Source organism: Octopus sinensis, linkage group LG17 (assembly GCF_006345805.1).
Source record: "Octopus sinensis linkage group LG17, ASM634580v1, whole genome shotgun sequence".
Lineage (NCBI taxonomy): Eukaryota > Metazoa > Mollusca > Cephalopoda > Octopoda > Octopodidae > Octopus > Octopus sinensis.
Window position 1 is genome coordinate 55,726,909 of NC_043013.1, and position 13,243 is coordinate 55,740,151.

Consider the following 13,243-nt stretch of genomic DNA (forward strand, 5'->3'; position numbering starts at 1 on the left):
AAATTGTTCCTATGATGCTCTAAAATTATTTGGTTTCATATTCTGTCATATTTTTATTAGATACAAACTACAATTCATTGAGTCAACTCTTTAGCAGTAAAGCTTGCTGAATCCAGCCAAATTATCCTGCCTGTTTAATGCCCAATCTAATCAGATCCAACCACTCACACTTAACCGACAATGTCATTTTAAAAATAAGCAATCCCATAGTCAAAATCTCAAAGTTTGGAAATAAGGCATGATTAATTGAAAGAAGGTGAATAAGTAAGCATTGAGAGTGTAATCTTAATGTTAAAGGGTTAAATGGTATTGAACATCCATTTCTTTGATCATTCTGTATGGTATCTTGAGGCAGTGTCCCTTACAATAGTTTCAGGTGACTCAAGCTTTGTGAGGTAAATTCTGTAGAAGCTCTTTGTGTGGAATGTAGCTCTAAGCTAAAGGATCAGCCTTGTCACATGCTGCTATGCTGACTCTCTCTTTTAATTCCATTCTGTGAAATAGTCAGCCAGCTATTTCAACAGGTGTGCCATTCTGTTGACCAGACAATTGAAACACTAATAAACAAGTTCAACAATGATTCCATCGTCAGTAACCCAGAAATTCTCATGTTGAAAGTCTTTGAGTTGGTGAAACAAATGCCAATAAGATACCAGTTTGTTTTTTCAGTTAAGGTATGGCAAAATTGAAAATAGTTGTTGTTTAACCCCCAGGTAATCCCTGTGTACAAAGACTTGACCATGTTGATTTTATATATTTCTTAGATAAAAGTGGTTTAGGATTTGAGTGAGATTTACTGATGTTTCTAGCAGTTCAAACATCCATGTAGTAGCTCCTTTGTTAGTTGTACTTAAGAGTTGCTATTTATAAAAGAAGTACTTTCCAAATAAATTATTATGCACGATGATGATGATGATGATGATGATGACACACAATCCTGTTGTAATAAGGTCTCTCTACAGAGTGTTACATATTTTTAAGTAGAGGTTATTTTTTTTCTATTATCATGAGAATTTAATTACTAATTTTCAAACATTTTCTAAATCTGTCGTATTTCGCATATTCTATTAACGAAGCAAATTCAAAATATGAGTATTTCATAGTGTTTCTATCTGCTGCTCTGGCCATTCTTTTGGCTTCCATTGGAATGGATCTAAGTAAAATATTCTTCCCAGCGTTAGCACAATGCAGTCTTCCATATGAATGCATCAGAGAATCACAGATATCTGAAGAGCTGATAAATAGTTATTGAATTTGCATTTACCTACACTACATGTCCATAATTTTGGATATTCAACATGTGGTAAGCATTCTATTAAAGAAGAGTGGAACCTGGCCACTACCATATTTCAGTAAATAAAGATTCCATTTTCAGATCAATAATTTATGTATTAAAAAAAGATGATCATTGATTTTCATGGATTATAGCTTTGAGAATCAGCATCTTCCTTTAAATAGTTGCTTTCTTCCCATATTTAAATAATTCATGCAGAGGCCTCCTATTCAATTTGGCTGTAACTAATGGTTTTATGTATTATAAAAATAAATTGTTGGATAGTGTGTTTTTAGAACCAAAGAGAAGACATAATTAGATACACTGTGTATATTATATGAATAATTAAATTAAATTATCTTGTAAAAAGTGTAAAATGATTTTTTAATGTTTTAAAAATGTAAAATAGATTTTATAACATGTAAAGTATGTTTTAAAATATTTCAAAGAGGAAAACAAAATTGAGTGTCTAGAGTAATTAGTTATATTGTAAATAAAGGTGATCACACTGATAATTATATAAATATTCAAATTACCAAAGACAAGGCAAACATAGAAAACTGTTAGCAAAAGAGAATGAAGAAAGCAATTTAAGGGCTTAATTTCAGCACTTTTGAAATTTAAGCAATATTTAGCTAAATCTTATATTAGACATTTTTTCTTTAGTTTTTTGTTTTAGATTATACTTGAAATATTTTAGTTTTGTTCCAGGTTACAAAAGGGAAGTGTTTAGTGAATGTTAACATATTTGAAGGAGAGAAAGTAAAGTAATCTATTTAGAACCAATTATGTGACATGGATAAGACAACATTAGCTCAGTGAATTATATTATTTTATGACATTTTGACAATTAAAGGGCAACAACTTGTTTCAATGTTATTAGACCTTATCAGCAAAGCATGAATTTCAGAGTAGATACTGAAAGGAGCACTACAAAATGAATGAAATAATAATACTCACTAAGTTGATATTGTTTTTTATCTCCATCACATAATTGTTTCTATTGAGGTATTTAATTCTCATTACATTAAATATGCTAACACTAACTTGACTGTTGCATTTTGTTGCAGATGACATCGATGAATAGTTCAACTGACTAATCTATTTTTTTTAGAAATACTATTTCTTCACATCCACTCATATACACTGGTACACATCTGTTTACTGATTCTTACATCATTACTTTATCAAACATAACAAAGTCTAAGATCTGTTGAGAGGTGTAATAACACTGGAACATGTCAAGAGTTGTCTGCCACATTTGCTAAAATGAAATATTATTAACCATTGTCATCTTTTCCTCTCTATATAATTATCTCGAATGAGATATTTTGATGCATTGTGTTCTTGAGCAAAACACTTCATTTCACATTGCTCCAGTCCACTCAGCTGGCAGAAATAGGTAATAATCCTGTGAGGGACTGGTGTCCCATCCAGGTGGGGAATATATACGCCACTGAAACCAGGAAGCTGACCTTTAAGAGTAGGTATGGCTCAAGAAGGAGACATTTCTTCTTATTTACATTCTGAGTTCAGTTTTGCCTTTAATTTTTTTTTTTTTTTTGAGGTCAATAAAATAAAGAACTATTCAAGCAGAGGGGTTGATGATATTAACTTACCTTTTGCACCTCAAAATTGTTGCAGGAATTAGAAGCAATTGTATTAGATATATTAACCCTAACTTGGCTATATTTTGTCATACAAATGATGTCTCTGGCTCATTAACCTAATTAACTTGTTATTTTAAGAACTGTAAAATTGTCTTCAAAGATAAAAATTGCCTCTCATATTTAGAATATTATTTTAACTAAGAAAGAAATATTTAAAAAAAAATTAAAACATTTATTGAATGATTGCAATCAAATTCATAAATAAAGATATTGCAAATTTGATTTCATGTTATCTTTGTTGTTTCTTCCCCAGATAAGCTCTAAGTAGGTAAATCAAAGACCTTCCAGCTGGGATTAGCTAATTCTTTTGTCTGGAATAGTGTATCTAAGACTTCTTATCCAATTTGTTCTATTTTCAAAATTTCAAAATTAGTTTTGAAGAGAATTAGCAGTTGTTTTTAGTCAGTCAAGTGTCTCTTCTCCTAAAGAGTCTCCTACATTGGTTTATATAAATTACACTCTGTTCAGATGAGTAAAAAATATTTTTCTAAATTAAATAAATTTATGAAAACGTATTATTTTCTATTGGTCACATTTGACCAAGTTCCAGCCAATCTTGTCCACACACTTTATTGAGTTTCCTCTTATTTCCTTAGTCCTGGTTCTAAAAGTGGTCAGAGACCATTCCATATCTGAGTTCCTGTTCCTATGTTTATAATTTTAGAACATAAGCTATTCTAATCTATATCAAAATGCAATATGTAAGAAAGAGGACTGAGCTGGTATTGATATATGATGTGTCGAGTAAAGAAGTGAGAAGTGATTCAAGTGGGAAGAATTAACAGAAGACGATAACCAAAGGCAAGTAGGCCAAAATGGTACAAATGCTTGTCAAGGGGCTGCATCACACCAAGAAGAACTCATGGGATTCCAACATGTGGCAAAATGCTGTGCAACCCATGACAGCATAGAAAAAAGGATTTACAAATGATGATTATTGTGTTGATAGTGATGCAGATAATGACAATGATGATGATGATGATGATGAGGCAGTGGAGGAGGATAACTTAGAAAATGATAAGCAAAGTCAAAGGGCAGAAGTCTGTTCAAACGGAGAGGATTTTATCTTTGGAGCAGTGGGTTAAGTTTCAGATTTATCATCTGAAGAAATACTCTATCTTCTTTATCTAGTTTTCTGAGGATTGCTGATAAGAAATTTACCAGTTTAAAGAACAAACAAACAAACAAAAGAGTTTAATGAATCAATTTACAGCTTTAAAATGTCTTACTAAAGATAAACTCTTAACCCTGACGTCCTCATACTCTGACAATAATCGATACCACTCATTTTCTTCACAAAACACTGATAAAACAGTTCTTTTGTGAGAATAAAATTAACTTTCAATTAGAATTAAATTCCATTTTAGTTTGGATTTTTTATTTCTTTTTACAACATAAAAAGCACAACAGCAAAAAAAACATCAACCCAAACATTTAGCGATCCACAATCAAACCAATCACGCCTGACTGACAAAGTTTTAGTGATATTATTTTGAGCTCTCTTTATATTTTGTAGAATACCTTAATTTATTTTTTTTGTGTACACATGTAGTAGCACCCTGGTATTTTATCCACATTCCGTGTTTTAACCCTTTCATTACTGTATTTATTTTGAGATGCTCTGTGTTTCTTTCAATTATTTTAAATATAACAAAGAATTTAGTAAAATAACTTAATTATCATTAAGTTAGTGTTAGGAACATAAATTGCGACTAAGGTTTGGTGGTATATTTTAATGAAAAACTTATGAAAACAAGACATTTATACTACAAAGCCAGAGTTGGGTTGGTAACAAAAGGGTTAAGTATTTTTTTTTTCAGTTCAATAAATACCATTTTAAACTCTTCTCATTCCACAAGAAGACAAGATTCATAATATTTATGAAGGTTGCTTATTTTAATATAAACATCATTACACTGTTATCACTTCAATCATCAGCAGTTTATTGTAGTTTATATCAAGTTTTGCAGAGTCGTGCAACTTAGTTCTTTGAACACTAAGCTGAAAAATGGTATGCAGCCTATACACTGGGTTTTTGAGAAGAAAATCTTGTAAAAGCGGTAGTCTGAAAGCCAACCATTTGAGCTTCAACCACAGAGCATTAGGAACTCCAAACTCAGTCACTCTCAGTTTCACCCCGGTGTTTTATTAATCACCTAATCAGTCACAGTTTTCTGAGTTATGTATTATAAATGACGTTTGTTCACATGGAGAGGAATCTTATTTCACAAAGATTTTACCAATATTAGAACTGGAACTAAACACTTGAAGTGAACAAAATGTTTATCAATGATATGTTAGCTTTCAATTTCTCACAATACATCTTAGAGAACTTAGCCAACAAGAGGTAACATTATGGCATCATGGCTATGAATACAAAGATTCCAATGTTCCAACAAATGTCCATGCCTTACAGACTCAAAACAGGTTTGGTTTTTTTATTCAAAAAACAAAAATGGAAATAAATTGTTGTGCAAACAACTTGCACATGCAAGTGCTACCAGTCAAAAACTCTGCATACCAGAATCCAGCAAGTATATGGAGTTATCAGGAGAGAATTCGCGCTGTTTCAGGGCCTACCTCTCGATGGCATCAATGCTCACCGGCCACCCTCCCTCACTGATATGTAGCCCCACTTGCTAGATCAGCAGGTTATCAAATAAAGCTCAAAATTCTTCTAGCCATCGCTCATCGTCTCTTTTTAACATTATAAAGTTAATACAATTTTGAAATTTTGCTTATTAGAGCAAGAATTTGTTTTTGCCTTGCTATGAGAAACTGGTTATGTTTAAATATCTCCAATTTTCACATTTGAGAACCATCTCCAATTTCAGTATTCACATTTCCGCGTCTCCAATTTCTTTTCCTAAGTATTATATCTGTTTCCAAACACAAATCAAAATGACGCATAATGTAGATGATACGATACACTGTGGTAGTTTCTCATTATATTTACCTGATAGATATGAAGCCTGAAGTATTCAGAAGAATGATGTTTCCAAGTTATGTCATTCACGTCTTTCCCAAGAGTATTATCAGCTTGAAAGAGATGAAAATGGTTTGAACTAGAAATAGAAATAAGACTGCTAACTTGAAGAGAACTGGCCACCATTTCACAGCATTCACACTATTTCCAAATAAATGCAAACCAAAATTGACATTTTATTTAAGAAACTGATATGAGTTATGCCTTCAATATCATCAAGTAAATACAAGGGGAATACATTTGTGTTGAACAGGAAATATAATTTAGAATGATAGGGTTTACTATTTAATGAACAAATATTGTGGTGGAGAATGTATTGGTGCTGGCTAAAGGTAAATGCAACTAAAATAAAGAATGTAACTTCAAGTCAATACAGCTGTAGATTACTTGTTTCAGTTGTTAGACGGTGGCCACACTGTAGCATCAGGTTGAAGAATTTTTAGTCAAACGAATCAATCCCCGGACTTATTCAAAAAACCCTGGTACTTATTCTATGTGTCTCTTTTACTGGACTGCTAAGTTATAAGGCCAGGAACAAACCAACACCGGTTGTCAGGTAGTGGTGGGGGGGGACAAACACAGATACATAGACACACACATGTATACAGTGAGCTTCTTTCAGTTTCTATTTACTAAATCCATATGGTTGTCTCCCTGAGACTATAGTAGAAGACACTTACCCAAGGTGCCACGTAATGAGACTGAACCCAGAACCATGTGGTTGGGAAGCGTGTTTCTTACTATACAGCCACACCTGTGTCTTGTCTGTCTGTATGTATTTTATCAGAAAAATATTTTAAAGCTAAACTATTTTACAAGATGATAATGCAGGGAAATTTTTGTGAACAAACTCCACCGTGTCATAAGTTGGCCAATACAGAAATTTCTAGAATGACACTGCTTAGTGAATATAGTCTTAAACATAAGAAGCAACAGAGAAATCTACTCCAGCATGGAATATGTGTATATGGATGTCTGAACTGTGCAGAATTTTCCTCTCGGTTGATGACGCTAGTTAAACTCGCCCATTATTTATTTATTGGTGTTTAAGTATTCGATGTACTATAACACTATGTAAATCATCATAGCAGGTTCAATAATGCAAATAAACAGAAATAGTTGTGATCAAATAAAATATTAATCAGAAACAAAATACAGAACTGAAAGTTCCGTTCAAGCAAATGTGTCTGACAATTATCCAAATGAAGCTGAGGAAAATAAATGATTCTTTATATTTTATTGGTCTTGGCATTCTAGGTTAAATTATAGCCAGAATACTATGTAATAAGATTCTTCGAATGTTCTTCTGAATTATTATTTGACACTTCATTCTTAACTTGCAGTCTTTGGAGAGCAACACGCACGAAGGGAAGCAAATGTAACCGTTTTACATTTTTTTAACACATTAGCTGTTCAAAACTTACCTATTCCTTCAGTCTCACACACATCAATATCCCCTAGGGATCAGTTATATAATAACTCTACAAAAATATATTTTGTTTTGGTAATCTAACTGAACTGAGGAGCAGAATAATGGGATAAAAGGAATCTGTTGGGTTTTTAGGAGGCTGCTTGCTTAGCAACCACATGGTTTTGGGTTCAGTCCCACTAATTGACACCTTAGGCAAATGTCTTCTACTATAGCCTCAGGCCAACCAAAGCCTTGTGAGTGGATTTGGTAGACAGAAACTGTAAGAAGCCCATTTTGTGCGTGTGTGTGTGTGTGTGTGTGTATATAGATGTCTGAACTGTGCAGACATCATATATATATGTGTATATGTGTGTGTGTATGTACGTATTTGTGTGTCTGTGTTTGTGCCCCCACCATCACTTATTAACTGATGTTGGTATGTTTACATACCTATAACTTAGTGGCTCAGCAAAATAGACTAATAGAATAAGTACTATGCTTAGAAAGAATAAGTCCTGGGGTCGATTCGTTTGACTGAAGATGATGCTCCAGAATGGCAACAATCAAATGACTGAAACAAGTAAAGGGAAAGGAAAGAGGTGTATTACACAAGGTATTACAGTGAACAAAACCCCTTGCTAAGCCAGGAACAGAGAATATCTACGAAGGTTCAGCTTGCTAGAAATAGAAACCAAATCTCTCTTAGATCATATCAGTTTTAAATAAAAAATAGTTTGGATGAACTAATCTTAAAAATTGTTGGTGGTCAAATCTGGAGAGCCTTTGATTGTGGGTTTTCTTTGTTATCACCCTCATAACTTGTTAATGAAAACATACTGAGTGTGTTCCTCAACTACACTGCTCTGTGTTAATCAGGCTATCTCATACTAGAAATGGCAGCCAAACTGCTTTCTCATCATGTATTCTAAATTTTAAAAGGAAGGCACATTACCTAATGTATTTAAGTGTATGAATAAATATGTATTGATGTGTATTTGTCTATCAATCTATCTATCAGTTTGTTTGAATGTACATACATATGTATGTATGTATGCTTCCTCCGAGTAAGGAGCTGGTTTTTAACAAAGCTCCATCGTTGGAATGGAGATAACAAAAAACAAAGGAACCTTTTAAACTTGAGAAAAGTCTTGCATATTCATTCTGCTCCATTTCCAGATTATGTTTGTGACGTGTGAAGTGGTTGATTTCTCTTTTTCTGAAATCCAAGCTTATCCAGGCAGTTGCTTAGGCATTTACTCACGAAACCAAGGGCAACAAACATTGCTGGTAAAAATCAAAATTTATAATCTGGATTTGGAAGCTGGAGGTTTCAAAGCATAGTCATCCTCTTTCTCTTTAACTTTCAGTGTGTGTGTGTGTGTGTCATTATTATTCAGTTTATTTCAAGATTTCTTGCCAATAGAGAAAGAACCAGTTTCTAACTGAGATCCAAGGCTTGTTCATTGGAATTTCAACATGGAAGAGGTAGACTCAGAAAGACCTGGGATGAAGTGGTGAAGCATGACCTTCGAACATTAGTCCTCGTCAAGGCAATGACTAGTGGCCGAGACCTTTGGAAATATGCTGCACTTGAGAAGACCCAGCAAGTCAATTTCACTTGCCTCAACAGGTCTTTGCAAGCAGAGTTTAGTGTCCAATGAAGGAAAGGTACGCATAAATGGGCTGGTTACACCCCTGGCATAGGCCATGAGGTTATGGTCTCACTTGACTTGCTGGGTCTTCTCAAGTGTGACCATAACCTCATGGTCTATGCCAGGGGTGTAACCAGCCCACTTATGCGTACCTTTCCTTCATTGGACACTAAACTCTGCTTGTGAAGACCTCTTGAGGCAAGTGAAATTGAAATCGAAATCAAATTCGATGACTGGCATCCATGCTAGTGGAGCGTTAAGAGCACCATCCAAGCGTGATCGTTGCCAGAGCAACAAATTGGCTTCTGTGCTGGTGGCATGTAAAAAGCACCATTCAAGTATGATCATTACCAGCGTCGCCTTACTGGCACTTGTGTTTGTGGCACGTGAAAAAACATTTGAGCAAGGTTATTGCCAGTGCGGCTGGACTGGCTCCGGTGCAGGAAGCACATAGTGTGGCTGTTGCCAGCACCACCTGACTGGCCCTCGTGCCAGTGGCACGTAAAAGCACCCACCACACTCTTGGAGTAGCTGGCGTTAGGAAGGGCATCCAGCTGTAGAAACTCTGCCAGATCAAGTTTGGAGCTTGGTGCAGCCATCTGGTTCGCCAGTACTCAGTCAAATCGTCCAACCCATGCTAGCATGGAAAGCGGACGTTAAACGATGATGATGATGATGATGACTACAGAGTATTTTTGTTTGTTTGTATGTATGTATGTATGTATGTGCAGATTTGTATGTTTTATGTACCTATTCTCATGCATATAGTTACATACCTAGACATGCTCATATATATTTAAATGATAAACTTCTGGAAAGTTTTACAGATTTTTACAGTTCCAGTGATGGATTGGATCTGTAGTCTTCGAATTAGGTTTCTCCTTTCTGGTTTCGAGAAGCCTAATTTCTCAAGATTGGTATTTAGGCAGTGTGTTACATATCTCAGGACCCCAATAATTACCTGAACCTGTAATCTGGATAGAGCAACTGCAGATTTCTCAATAGTTCAGCATAGGTGATCTTCAGCTTTATGTATGTATGTATGTATGTATGTATGTATGTATGTATGTATGTATGTTTGTATGTATGCATGTATGTATGTATGTATGTTTGTATGTTTGTATGTATGCGCTCACACACATACATAATTACAATACACCAAGGTATTGTCATAATAAAATCAGTTTGATCAAATGTTTTCTGAACAATCCCTGGTTCATCATCATCATCATCGTTTAATGCCCGTCTTCCATGCTGGCATGGGTTGGATGATCTGACTTGAGCTGGCCAGGCAGAAGACTGCCTCAGGCTTCTGTGTCAGTTTTGGTAGGGTTTTTACAGCTGGATGTCCTTCTGAACACCAACCACTCCACAGAGTGGACTTAGTGCCTCCAGCACAATAAGATCAGTTTTGACATGACTTTTGCAGCTGGATGCCCTTCCAAATGCCAACCACTTTACAGTGTGGACTGAATGCTTTTTTACGTGGCACCAGTTCTGGCAGGGTTACCAAGTAACTTTGTAAGACAAAGAATCTTTGAAAGGGGAAGGGGCATTGGAAGAGGAGGTGATCTTCTGTCAGATGATGAAAGGCTACAGTGTGACAGAGAGACAGAAACAGGTGTCTTGCTGTAGGGGAGGTACATGGCTACCCAGTCAGAGAGAGAGAGAGAGAGAGAGAGAGAAAGAGAGGGCGGGGGAGAGGGAGTTAAGAAGAAAGAGGGTGGAAATAGGTGTGCTGCTGTAAAGGAGATACATGGTTACTTAACCAGAGGGAAGAGCAAAAGAAGGGAGAGAGAGAGAGAGTGGGAGAGAGCAAATATGCAAGAGAGAGAGAGAGAGAGAGAGAGAGAGAGCAGAGGAGAGATGGTGGCAAAGTGCCAAGGTATACTCGCAAAGAAGGGAGATCAGAGCATAGATGAGGTGGAAGAGTAAGGAAGAGAAAGCGAGATAAATGGTGGCAGGTACCAGGGTGTACACCCAAGGTATGAAGGTCATAATATACGTGGCAGGGTATTGCCAAGAAGGCACGAATAGGGAGTGGGGGTGGGGAATGCTGTGATTGGTGAGAAGCTGGGTATATAGAGGAGGGTAGAGAAAGCAATGATACATTGAGCTGGGCAGTGAGGACAGGATTGGGGAGTGGGAGATAATCATAGGGTACGAAGAGGAAATGGGGAGAAGAGAAGAGATGCAGCTTGGGAAGGGGAGGGGTGTTGTTTGCTTTCAGTGACCAGAACTTCTTTATTCACATGCATCACATGTCCAGACCAACGTACTCTCTTCCCTTGCCCGCTGCATTTGGTTCAAGGGGCTAAACATCAACAATCACACCTTTCCATATTTTCAAGTTACAAAACCCTAACACACCTATGAGGGGTCTTCCAGCTAATCATTTTCACCAATTCAACTTTACTCAACAATTCATTTCTTCTTTGTTTCTCTACGAAAACCTTGCTTCTCCCATTCAGTTCCCAGTTTTCTGGTATCAGTTAATAAAGATTCATATTAGCTACACAATTATGTTTAAGCAACTAATGAGCTGATATTAACGATCATTAACAGATTATTACATGGATAACAAGTTCTAGATTCAAAGGAACATCAAAGAATTTGGCAACTCCATGAGTTAGGAATTTCACATCAAACATAAGCCAAAAGGAATTACTGTCAGGCATTTGAACCAAATTTCCTAGTTGATATCGTTATTTTCCTTATTATTATTATTGTTATTCTTGTTGTTGTTGTTGTTAGTATTATCATCATCATCGTCGTTGTTGTTATCCTCTTCTTTTTGATTATCATTGTTGTTGTTGTTGTTATTGATGCTCATAGTGTGAAGATGGCTTTTGATTCTCACTTCAAAGTATGACTTATTTTAAGCATTACCCAAGGAAATTCTCTTTGGAGTCCTTGTGAAAGGAACGACAACAGCAGAAGGATGGGCTTCTCTGGAAACCCGGGAGGCAGAGAGGAAAAATGGATTTGTTTCTCAAACTTTTAAACTTATATTTATATGCATTACATTTTCACATCTGAAAATGGCTTCCACACATAATTATGGCACATGAAAGAATACTAAAATGGCAAAGAACACGAAAAAGAAACTGAAGAACAGAGTGAACAGTTCATAGAAGAAAATCTCCTAAATACGTAATTGGCAACGATAGTAATAAATTCAATAACCACAGTTTCAAATATTATGGTGTCTTCTTAGAGTAGCTGAAGAAAAACTACACTTCCCTAAATGAAGAGACAGAATTTTTGGATCAAAGAAAATGAAAGTAATGAGGTGGGCCGGTGCAGAGTGATGCAGTCGAGAGGTAGGCCCCCAAAATGGCACACATTCTCTCCTGACCCCATATACTTGCTGGCTTCAGGTATGTGGTACTTTCAACTGGTAGCACTTGCATGTGCCAGTTGTTTGTAAAACAAATATATATATCTACAAAGTTTCGGCCTCAGAGGCAATGACAAGTGAGTGAGACCTTCAGAGACATGCTGTGCTTGAGAAGACCTGGCAATCCAAGTGATATCGTAGCAGTGGCCAATGCCAGTGTTGCACAATTGGCCCATTTAAATGTACCCTTCAATCATCGGGCAGTATGCTGTGCTTGAGAAAACCTTTTGAGTCAAGTGAAATTGTAGTCGCAGCCAATGCCAGTGCTGCCTGACTGGCACCTGTGCTGGTGGAACATAAAAAGCACCATTTGAGTGTGGTTGATACCAGTGCTGCCTGATTGGCTCCCATGCTGGTGGCACGTAAAAAGCACCCACACTTCTGTTGGAGTGGTTGGCGTTAGGAAGGGCGTCCACTTGTAGCCACTTGCCCGACTAGATTGAGCCTGGTGCAGCTTCCCGGCTTGCCAGCCCTCAATCAAACTGTCCAACCTATGCCAGCATGGAAACTGGACGTTAAATGATGATGATGGTGCATACATATATAGATATATATGTCACATATATGCAAACCATATACATACTTATATATATATATCATAGTGTGTGTGTGTGTGAGTGTGTGTATGTGATCACCATCTAGCGTCTGCTTTCCATGCTGCCATGGGTTGGATGGTAATGAGTGAGCAAGGGCGGTTTCTGCTGGGGCATGAAGTGGAGGGTGATGATGGTAGTGATACAAGGATGTTCATGTGCTAATGCACAAGTTGATGATGACATCATTTTGAGAATTCACTGGACATGTTGGGCCTAAAGACAAACACCTGCATTGATGAACATGAAAGAGAAGAG